This window comes from Lolium rigidum, chromosome 3, assembly GCF_022539505.1.
Source record: "Lolium rigidum isolate FL_2022 chromosome 3, APGP_CSIRO_Lrig_0.1, whole genome shotgun sequence".
NCBI lineage: Eukaryota > Viridiplantae > Streptophyta > Magnoliopsida > Poales > Poaceae > Lolium > Lolium rigidum.
In genome coordinates, this window is record NC_061510.1 from 49811088 (window position 1) to 49823621 (window position 12534).

Here is a 12534-nt window from a genome sequence, read left to right on the forward strand (position 1 = left end):
GTCCAATTCCGAGAATATTTCCTTACTAGGATTTCTGAAACCAAAAACAGCGAGAAAACAAGAATCGGCTCTTCGGCATCTCGTCAATAGGTTAGTGCCGGAAAATGCATAATAATGACATATAATGTGTATAAAACATGTGAGTATCATCATAAAAGTAGCATGGAACATAATAAATTATAGATACGTTTGGGACGTATCAAGCATCCCCAAGCTTAGTTCCTACTCGCCCTCGAGTAGGTAAACGATAACAAAGATAATTTCTGAAGTGACATGCTATGATAATCTTGATCATACTATTGTAAGCATATGAGATGAATGCAGCGATTCGAAGCAATGATGAAGATAATGAGTAAACAAATGAATCATATAGCAAAGGCTTTTCATGAGTAATACTTTCAAGGCAAGCATCAATAAGACTTGCATAAGAGTTACTCATAAAGCAATAAATTCAAAGTAAAGGCATTGAAGCAACACAAAGGAAGATAAAAGTTTCAGCGGTTGCTTTCAACTTCAACATGTATATCTCATGGATAATTGTCAACACAAAGTAGTATAACAAGTGCAATAGGTAAACATGTAAGAATCAATGCACACGGTTGACACAAGTGTTTGCTTCTGGGATAGAAAGAATAGGTAAACTGACTCAACAATAAAGTAAAAGATAGGCCCTTCGCAGAGGGAAGCATTGATTACTATATTTGTGCTAGAGCTTTTCATTTTGAAAACAAGAAACAATTTTGTCAACGGTAGTAATAAATCAGATGTGTTATGTATAAGACATCTTATAAGTTGCAAGCCTCATGCATAGTATACTAATAGTGCTCGCACCTTGTCCTAATTAGCTTGGATTAACACGGATTATCATTGCATAGCATATGTTTTAACCAAGTGTCACAAAGGGGTACCTCTATGCCGCCTGTACAAAGGTCTAAGGAGAAAGCTCGCATTGGATTTCTCGCTTTTGATTATTCTCAACTTAGACATCCATACCGGGACAACATAGACAACAGATAATGGACTCCTCTTTAATGCATAAGCACTCAACAACAGTTAATATTCTCATAAGAGATTGAGGATTAGTTGTCCACACTGAAACTTTCACCATGAATCATGGCTTTAGTTAGCGGCCCAATGTTCTTCTCTAACAGTATGCATACTCAAACCATATGATCATGAAAATCGCTCTTACTTCAGACAAGACGAACATGCATAGCAACTCACATGATATTCAACAAAGGTGTAATAGTTGATGGCGTCCCCAGAAACATGGTTACCGCTCAACAAGCAACTTATTAAGAAATAAGACACATAAGTACATATTCTTCACCATGATAGTTTTTAAGCTATTTGTCCCATGAGCTATATATTGCAAAGGTAAAGAATAGAAATTTAAAGGTAGCACTCAAGTAATGTACTTTGGAATGGCGGAGAAATACCATGTAGTAGGTAGGTATGGTGGACACAAATGACATAGTAGTTGGCTCAAGGATTTGGATGCACGAGAAGAATTCCTCTCAATACAAGGCTAGGCTAGCAAGGTTGTTTGAAGCAAACTCAAGTATAAAAGGTGCAGCAAAGCTCACATATGAACATATTGTAGCTATTATAAGACTTTATATTGTCTCCTTGTTGTTCAAACACCTTAACCAGAAAATATCTAGACTCTAGAGATCAATCATGCAAACCAAATTTTAACAAGCTCTATGTAGTTATTCATTAATGGGTGCAAGGTACATGATGCAAGAGCTTAAACATGATCTATATGAGCACAACAATTGCCAAGTATCACATTATTCAAGACATTAAAACATTTACCACATGCGGCATTTTCCGTTTCCAACCATATAATAATGAATGAAATAGTCCAAATTTCGCAATGAACATTAAAGATAAAGCTAATGTGTTCATACGAAACAACGGAGCGTGTCTCTCTCCCAAACAAAGAATGCTAGGATCTGATCTTATTCAAACAAAAACAAAAATAAAAACAAATAGACGCTCCAAGTAAAGCACATAAGATGTGACGGAATAAAAATATAGTTTCACTAGAGGAACCTGATAAGTTGTCGATGAAGAAGGGATGCCTTGGGCATCCCCAAGCTTAGACGCTTGAGTCTTCTTAAAATATGCAGGGATGAACCACGGGGCATCCCCAAGCTTTGACTTTTCACTCTTCTTGATCATATTGTATCATCCTCCTCTCTTGACCCTTGAAAACTTCCTCCACACCAAACTCGAAACAAACTCATTAGAGGGTCAGTGCATAATTCATATATTCAGAGGTGACATAATCGTTCTTAACACTTCTGAATATTGCACAAAGCTACTGAAAGTTAATGGAACAAAGAAATCCATCAAACATAGCAAAACAGGCAATGCGAAATAAAAGGCAGAATCTGTCAAAACAGAACAGTTCGTAAAGACGAATTTTAAAGTGGCACCAGACTTGCTCAGATGAAAATGCCCAAATTGAATGAAAGTTGTGTACATATCTTAGGATCACGCACGTAAATTGGCAGATTTTTCTGAGTTACCTACAGAGAGGCATATCGAAATTCGTGACAGCAAGAAATCTGTTTATGCGCAGCAATCCAAATCTAGTATTGGCTTTACTATCAAAGACTTTACTTGGCACAACAATGCAATAAAGTAAAGATAAGGAGAGGTTGCTACAGTAGTAACAACTTCCAAGACTCAAATATAAAATAAAGTGCAGAAGTAAAATAATGGGTTGTCTCCCATAAGCGCTTTTCTTTAACGCCTTTCAGCTAGGCGCAGAAAGTGTGAATCAAGTATTATCAAGAGACGAAGCATCAACATCATAATTTGTTCTAATTATAGAATCATAAGGTAGCTTCATTCTCTTTCTAGGGAAGTGTTCCATACCTTTCTTGAGAGGAAACTGATATTTAATATTACCTTCCTTCATATCAATGGTAGCACCAACAGTTCGAAGAAAAGGTCTTCCCAATATAATGGGACAAGATGCATTGCATTCAATATCCAAGACAACAAAATCAACGGGAACAAGGTTATTGTTAACCATAATACGAACATTATCAATCCTCCCCAAAGGTTTCTTTATAGCATTATCAACAAGATTAACATCCAAATAGCAATTCTTCAATGGTGGCAAGTGAAGCATATCATAAATTTTCTTAAGCATAACAGAAATACTCGCACCAAGATCACACAAAGCATTACAATTAAAATCATTGACCCTCATCTTAATGATGGGCTCCCAACCATGTTCCAACTTCCTAGGAATAGAGGTTTCAAGTTTTAGTTTCTCTTCTCTAGCTTTTATGAGAGCATTTGTAATATGTTTTGTAAAGGCCAAATTTATAGCACTAGCATTTGGACTTTTAGCAAGCTTTTGTAAGAACTTTATAACTTCAGAGATGTGACAATCATCAAAGTCTAAACCATTATGATCTACAGCAATGGGATCATTGTCCCCAATATTTTGAAAAATTTCAGCAGTTTTGTCAATTTCAGCAGTTATAGCAGTTTCAGGTAATTTTGCACGCTTTGCACTAGGAGTAGAAACATTGCCAACACCAATTATTTTATCATTAATAGTAGGAGGTGTAGCAACATGTGAAGCATTATCATTACTAGTGGTGTAATAGTCCAAACTTTAGCTACATTATTCTATTTAGCTAGTTTTTCATTTTCTTCTCTTTCCCACCTAGCATGCAATTCAGCCATCAATCTAATATTCTCATTAATTCGAACTTGGATGGCATTTGCTGTAGTAACAATTTTATTATCAATATCTTTATTAGGCATAACTTTCAATTTTAAAAGATCAACATCAGAGGCAAGTCTATCAACCTTAGAAGCGAGAATATCAATTTTATCAAGCTTTTCTTCAACAGATTTGTTAAAAGCAGTTTGTGTACTAATAAATTCTTTAAGCATGACTTCAAGACCAGGGGGTACACTCCTATTATTGTTGTAAGAATTCCCATAAGAATTACCATAACTATTACCATTAGCAGAAGGATATGGCCTATAGTTGTTACTAGAATTATTCCTATAAGCATTGTTGTTGAAATTATTATTTTTAATGAAATTCACATCAACATGTTCTTCTTGTGCAACCAATGAAGCTAAAGGAATATTATTAGGATCAACATTAGATCTACCATTCACAAGCATAGACATAATATCATCAATCTTATCACTCAAGGAAGAGGTTTCTTCAACAGAATTTACCTTCTTACCTTGTGGAGCTCTTTCCGTGTGCCATTCAGAGTAATTTATCATCATATCATCAAGAAGCTTTGTGGCCGCCCCCAAAGTAATGGACATAAAGGTACCTCCAGCAGCTGAATCCAATAGGTTCCGCGAAGAAAAATTCAATCCTGCATAAAAGGTTTGGATGATCATCCAAGTAGTTAGTCCATGGGTTGGGCAATTCTTTACCAAAGATTTCATTCTCTCTGCTTGAGCAACATGTTCATTATATAATTGCTTGAAATTCATTATGCTACTTCTCAAAGATATAATTTTAGCGGGAGGATAATATCTACCAATAAAAGCATCCTTACATTTAGTCCAAGAATCAATACTATTTCTAGGCAGAGATAGCAACCAATCTTTAGCTCTTCCTCTTAAGGAGAAAGGAAACAATTTCAATTTTATAATGTCACCATCTACATCCTTATACTTTTGCATTTCACATAGTTCAACAAAATTATTAAGATGGGCAGCGAGCATCATCGGAACTAACACCGGAAAATTGCTCTCTCATAACAAGATTCGAGTAAAGCGGGTTTAATTTCAAAGAATTCTGCTGTAGTAGCAGGTGGAGCAATAGGTGTGCATAAGAAATCATTATTATTTGTGCTAGTGAAGTCACACAACTTAGTATTCTCAACAGTGCCCATTTTAGCAGTAGTAAATAAAGCAAACTAGATAAAGTAAATGCAAGTAACTAATTTTTTGTGTGTTTTTGATATAGAGAACAAGACAGTAAATAAAGTAAAACTAGCAACTAATTTTTTTGTGTTTTGATATAGTGCAGCAAACAAAGCAGTAAATAAAGTAAAACAAAGCAAGACAAAAACAAAGTAAAGAGATTGGAAGTGGGAGACTCCCCTTGCAGCGTGTCTTGATCTCCCCGGCAACGGCGCCAGAAAAAGAGCTGTTGACGTGGGAGTTGAAAATCTTTGTGGCGTAACTTTTCTTTAGGTCCCCGGCAATGGCGCCAAAAAAAAGAGCTTGATGCGTGCAGTCGACACGTCCGTTGGGAACCCCAAGAGGAAGGTGTGATGCGTACAATAGCAAGTTTTCCCTCAGAAAGAAACCAAGGTTTATCGAACCAATAGGAGCCAAGAAGCACGTTGAAGGTTGATGGCGGCGGAGTGTAGTGCGGCGCAACACCAGGGATTCCGGCGCCAACGTGGAACCTGCACAACACAATCACAGAACTTTGCCCCAACGTAACAGTGAGGTTGTCAATCTCACCGGCTTGCTGTAACAAAGGATTAGATGTATAGTGTGGATGATGATGGTTGTTTGCGAAGAACAGTAGAGAACAATTGCAGTAGATTGTATTTCAGATGTAAAGAATTGGACCGGGGTCCACAGTTCACTAGTGGTGTCTCTCCCATAAGATAAACAGATGTTGGGTGAACAAATTACAGTTGGGCAATTGACAAATAAAGAAGGCATAACAATGCACATACATATATCATGATGAGTACTATGAGATTCAATCGGGGCATTACGACAAAGTACATAGACCGCTATCCAGCATGCATCTATGCCTAAAAAGTCCACTTTCAGGTTATCATCCGAACCCCTTCCAGTATTAAGTTGTAAAGAACAGACAATTGCATTAAGTATGGTGCGTAATGTAATCAACACAAATATCCTTAGACAAAGCATCGATGTTTTATTCCTAGTGGCAACAGCACATCCACAACCTTAGAACTTTCTGTCACTGTCCCGGATTTAATGGAGGCATGAACCCACTATCGAGCATAAATACTCCCTCTTGGAGTCACAAGTATCAACTTGGCCAGAGCCTCTACTAGCAACGGAGAGCATGCAAGAACATAAATAACATATATGATAGATTGATAATCAACTTGACATAGTATTTAATATTCATCGGATCCCAACAAACACAACATGTAGCATTACAAATAGATGATCTTGATCATGATAGGCAGCTCACAAGATCTAACATGATAGCACAATGAGGAGAAGACAACCATCTAGCTACTGCTATGGACCCATAGTCCAGGGGTGGACTACTCACACATCGATCCGGAGGCGATCATGGCGATGAAGAGACCTCCGGGAGATGATTCCCCTCTCCGGCAGGGTGCCGGAGGCGATCTCCTGAATCCCCCGAGATGGGATTGGCGGCGGCGTCTCTGTAAGGTTTTCCGTATCGTGCCTCTCGGTACTGGGGGTTTCGCGACGAAGACTATATGTAGGCGGAAGGGCATGTCAGGAGGCGCCACGGGGGGCCCACACACCAGGGCCGCGCGGCTAGGGCCCAGGCCGCGCCGCCCTGTTGTGTCGCCACCTCGTGGCCCCACTTCGTATCCTCTTCGGTCTTCTGGAAGCTTCGTGGAAAAATAGGACACTGGGTGTTGATTTCGTCCAATTCCGAGAATATTTCCTTACTAGGATTTCTGAAACCAAAAACAGCAGAAAACAGCAACTGGCTCTTCGGCATCTCGTCAATAGGTTAGTGCCGGAAAATGCATAATAATGACATATAATGTGTATAAAACATGTGAGTATCATCATAAAAGTAGCATGGAACATAAGAAATTATAGATCGTTTGGGACGTATCAGCGCTTCTTTGAAGAATTGTCAGGGTTAAAAATATATTTCCACAAAAGCGATATTTTATGTTTTGGTAAGGCTAAGGAGGAAGAAGAGCAATATAAACAATTATTTGGTTGTGAATCTGGTTCTTTACCCTTAAGGTATTTGGGTATACTAATCCATTACAGAAAGCTAAAAAACTCTGAATGGAATCCAGTTGAAAGTCGATTCGAAGGAAAACTTGGATATTGGGCTGGAAAGATGTTATCATATTGTGGGGATCGCCTTGTATTGATTAACTCTGTTCTCACTACTTTGCCGATGTTTATGTTATCATTCTTTGACATACCTAAAGGGGTAAGGAAGAGATTAGAACTTTTCAGATCACGTTTCTTTTGGCAACGTGAGGAAAATAAAAGAAAATATCGGTTAACTAGGTGAAACTTGATTTGCAGACCCAAGGACCAAGGCGGTCTTGGAATTGAGGTGCTGGAGATAAAAAATTCTTGCCTTCTTAGCAAATGGCTATATAAGCTCCTCTCTGAAGAAGGTTCATGGCAACAACTTAAAAAACAACAAATATCTATCGCAAAAGACTTTGGCTGAAGTCAAAAGTAAACCAACTGATTCACCTTTCTGGAAGGGATTAATGAAAGTTAAATGAGATTTTTTTAGCACGGGAAGTTTAAAGTTGGCTCAGGAGAAGAAGTTCATTTTTGGGAAGATATATGGCTAGGCGAGCAAACTCTTGCATCTCAGTATCCACATCTATATAACTTAATCCATCGTAAACATGATACTGTGGCAAATGTTATGAGTTCGACTTTGTTAAATATTAGTTTTTGGAGACAACTAATTGGTGATAAATGGGACCAGTGGGTACATCTATGCCAAAGGCTAATGGGGATAACTTTAAATGAGGATCAAGACAAGTTTGTTTGGGGTCTAACATCATTAGGGAATTTCACCGTCAAGTCTATGTGTGGTGATATGTTAAATGATCATACAAGATATCTTCGCAAATATCTTTGGAAATTAAAAGTCCCACTAAAAATTAATTTTTTTTATGTGGTTCGTAAGTAAAAAAATCCTTTTGACTCGTGATAATCTTGCAAAAAGGAACTGGAATGGAAATACAAAATGTTGTTTCTGTGATGCCGAGGAATCAGTAGAACATTTGTTTATTTCATGCCCTTTTGCTAGACTTGTTTGACGAGTAGTTTTTGCTGCATATAATATTCCACCTCCATCCAATATAAAAACAAGTTTGGGAATTGGCTTAATGGAACTGAAAAAACTGATAAAGCTAGGATTCGCATCGGTGTTTCGGCTTTATGTTGGTCAATATGGAATTGCAGGAATGATTTTGTTTTTAGCAGAAATGATTCTACTAATTCTTTGCAGGTTATTCACACTATGGTCCATTGGATCCAGTGTTGGCGCTTCTTGCTCCCGGATGACCAGCGGGATTGCATGGTTTCTAGATGCAACCGCTTTCGAATGGTTGCCCATAATATTTTCTACCAGGCAACTTGGCGCCTATCAAGAGACTAGAAGATGCTTAGACTGCTTAGCATGTTTCTTATTTTTCGGTGGTTAATATTTGTATTGATCTTCATTGATCCATGAATTGTAATCTTTGAATATTCAGTTCTTAATAGAATGTTGTGTGCATAACCAATGCAGAGGTGGGGCTATCCCCATTTTGGAAAAAAAAAATGTTAGCGCATGTCGTATGTATAACTTTGAATGTATGTGAAGTATTCTACCAGGCAACTTGGTGGCCTGTTAAGAGACTAGAAGATGCTTAGACTGCTTAGCATGTTTCTTATTTTTCGGTGGTTGATATTTCGACTCTCATTGATTCATGAATTGTAGACTTTGAATATTCAGCTCTTAATAAGAGCTCTTAATAGTGCATCAACCGATGAGCCGGAGCTATCCCCATTTTGGAAGAAAAAAATAAACATGTTAGCGGATGTCGTATGTATAACTTTGAATGGACGTGAAGTATTTCACCAGTAGAAAAACACGTTGGAGCATAGCAGAGCAGAAGAAGGACAAACCGACCACCCTAAGCTAGCGGTTGAAAGAGTGCCCTAAACAAAGCGAAGAGCATACTAGGATTATAGTGGATCAATCTGGCGACAGGGACACTTAAAAAAAATTCTCCCAAGCTAGCTAGCTAAACCCATGTGTGCGCTTCCATTCTTCGAAACTTTCCAATCCCCTTTCCACTGCACTAGCTACGAACCCTCCCCGCCAGCGACGCAAACACCACGCCTGAAGCGCACGGATGGTGCTGGCATGGCATGGGATCACCGGTGCGTCACACGAGCCGAGACAGCCCAGAGGAAGAAGAAGATGAGCTAAACAAAACCCAGAAAGGAAAGAGCTAGCAAAGGAGACGCACCCGTGCAACGGAAGTTGCCAGGCAGCAGAATGCTGGGAAAAGCGTCCGGCGACGCTCGATCGGCTGTGCCGTCGTGCGCGCGCATGCCGGTGGATCTGCGCTGCGCTGCGCTGATGCGCCTGCCGCGGCGCTGTACGCTCCCCGGCCGACCGCGCGAGCGGGGAAAGGAAAGCGAAGGCTGCCGGTGCCGGCCGGCCGGCCTCCATGGATCGATGGATGGATCAGATTTGGGGGCCAGCGAGCGAGCGAGCGTGCGCGGCAGAACGTGACGTCCCAGCACACCATGCCTGCCGCCGCCTTTTTCGCTTTCGGACGGCGGACGAGATGGCCACCGGCCTACACAACGATGCTCTACTGTTGCTCACAGGTTTTCGACTGTTCAAGGGGTCTTGACACTGATTGAGGTGAGGAATGTCTGCTCTTTCAAGCGCTGGTTAGATTGTCAGCGTATCAACCAAGTCTGCTCGTCGAGAATCATGTTACTAAGAGCCATCCATCCGGTTCCACCGCAAAAGCAATATATATTTGTTGATTTTCATTTGTCATTTCACTGCCAATTAGATTACAAAGCTTGCAATATTTAACATGAGGCAAGATTGAGCGCATACAAAACTAACATATTGCCCTTTCAAAAAAAAACTAACATATTGCAATAGTCAGTTTTATTTTCAATTAGTAGTACACACATACCACTCACTCACTCACTAACAAAGATCACTCACAGAAAACCCTTGATCATCATAGCACAAACAAAGTACATGATGAAATAACAGGCTAAAATTAACACACGTTATATCTTTCCTATCTCTACTTCTAAGCTCTTTCATAGTATGTGCTTTTTGCATTACTTTCTTCCGTGGCTTCCTTTTCTTTATCTCCATATGCAATTAATTGATCTTCACCAAAAGCTGGATGTTTTCTTCCTCTACATCTGTCTCACATTCATGTTAATGGGAATTGCTTATGGCATTATCTCCATCTCCAATTGATTGATCTTCACTTAAATGTTGTTCGAACTTTTAGTACAAAAAATCAACAAATTTGCAATAGTCCAGTTCAGCTCTAGAACATGAGAGCTACTAGTGCAGCGAGAAGAGGAATAACGAACAACTAGCCGGACAATCTCACCCAGTCATTCTCGTTGACATCCTCTTTGTCGTGGGGTTAGTAGACAACAAACCTCACCTTCTAGTCGTTGGCGTCGACCCTGCTTCTTCCTCCAATGGCAACGCCGCCACCCGCGACCTCGCTGCTCGCCGCCACTGCTATGAACAAACGTTGCAAATTGGAAGCCAACAAATCTCCTACTACCTCCATTCCGAAAAGGAAGACGTATAATTTTTTTTAGTAGAAGTCAATGATCTAAAGTTCAACCAACTTTATAGAAAATGTTATCAACATCTGCAATGCAAAACTAATATTGGTAGATACACCATCCTAGTTCGTTCAATAAAATTTGGTCAAGCTTTACATCGTCTTTTGACTTAGAAAAAAAAAAATTTAAAGGTCCTTCTTATTTGGAACGGTGGTAGTACTTACCAACCGTGAATTTCTTTATACCTTTCGCCCTCCATTCAGACACGAAAGTACATTGGATGGTGTATCTACAAAAAGTCATATACCTCCTTCGTCCCACAAAAAATGTCTGAATATTGTTAAAGTTTAGATGTATTTACGTGCTAAATAGTTTTTTTTGAACTGTGCTAAATAGTTTGTAGATACGTCTAATTTTTTTTACAAAGTTAAGGTACTTTTGGTGGATGGAGAGAATACAAACAAAACAAAAACAAATGTGCGGTATGGAACCGCGTGCGCTGATGCAGGAGTATTGAACAGGGCCGCAGGGCAGGGGCGCAGGGCCGACCGTGGCTGTCTCCGAATCCAACAGAGCCCGGGCCTTCACGGCTTAACCAATACAGAAGCGACAGATACGCGGCCATCGAGTAGTGGCAGTACTACCAAACCTCCGAGACCGTACGTATCGGGAGCAGATACAAGTGGAGTGCGTGCTCTACTGTCACGCGCGCCTGAAGGCACGATCGGACGTCCAATCTCACCAGTCCCTGCACCACACCAACGCGCGCAGAAGAAAAGAAGGAGCTGGCGGCAACTAGTTGAGAAGCACGTACGTACGTTTGGCAAGGCGAGACGGACCGGCTGTCAGTCACGGCGATCCATCAAAGGTGAAAGGCAACCTAATGCGTTCCATCGGGTCCATGGAAGCTACCCGTGTCCATGATTGCCACGACAGATTAAGATCGGGGCAGGCAGGCAGGCAGGGGGTGAGCAGGATCCCTATCAGCCTCCGGATCTGTCATGTTAACCAACGGCAGCCACTTCCCACGGCACCCAGCCCTGCTCGTCCACGGAAATCGGTGGCGCGTCGCATGGGCGCCTCGACGCGCGCGACACATTTCGTTCGAGCCTCTCCAGTGCTTCGCCTGAAAGGGATGGCGCCTCGTCTAGTCCATTCCATGTCCCTCTCGTGTCTCTGCCCAGTGATCGTCACACCGTGATCGGTGGGGATCGCGAGATGGAAATTTTGGACAGATTTCCACAATTTATCCATGGAAATCCTAGCATTTCAAAAGGTTTATTAAGATAACGAAATCTTGGTGTTTAGCGACGACCAGTTTGCTACGCGACTCCATCTTCCCAAGACGGTATCGATCGCAGAGGATTGTTGTTTCTTTTGCGTGGCACTTACCCACATTCCCCCTATTAAATACATCGATCGAGGTCTTACAATACTTAGTGTGGCGGTGCATCTTCTCGTGGTGCTTCAACCCTTGTACCCCCGCTATCGCACTCAGCCCCTCGTGAACATGTTTGGGCCGGGTTGCAATCACGCACCTATGCACGCCCATCAATTTGCGGACAGCGATTACTGAAGGAGATATGCCCTAGAGGCAATAATAAAGTGGTTATTATTTATATCTTTATGTTTATGATAAATGTTTATATATCATGCTATAATTGTATTAACCGAAACATTAGTACATGTGTGATATGTAGACAAACAAAGAAGTCCCTAGTATGCCTCTTAACTAGCTTGTTGATTAATGGATGATTAGTTTCATAATCATGAACATTGGATGTTATTAATAACAAGGTTATGTCATTGTATGAATGATGTAATGGACACACCCAATTAAGCGTAGCATAAGATCTCGTCATTAAGTTATTTGCTATAAGCTTTCGATACATAGTTACCTAGTCCTTATGACCATGAGATCATGTAAATCACTTATACCGGAAAGGTACTTTGATTACATCAAACGCCATCTGCGTAAATGGGTGGTTATAAAGGTGGGATTAAGTA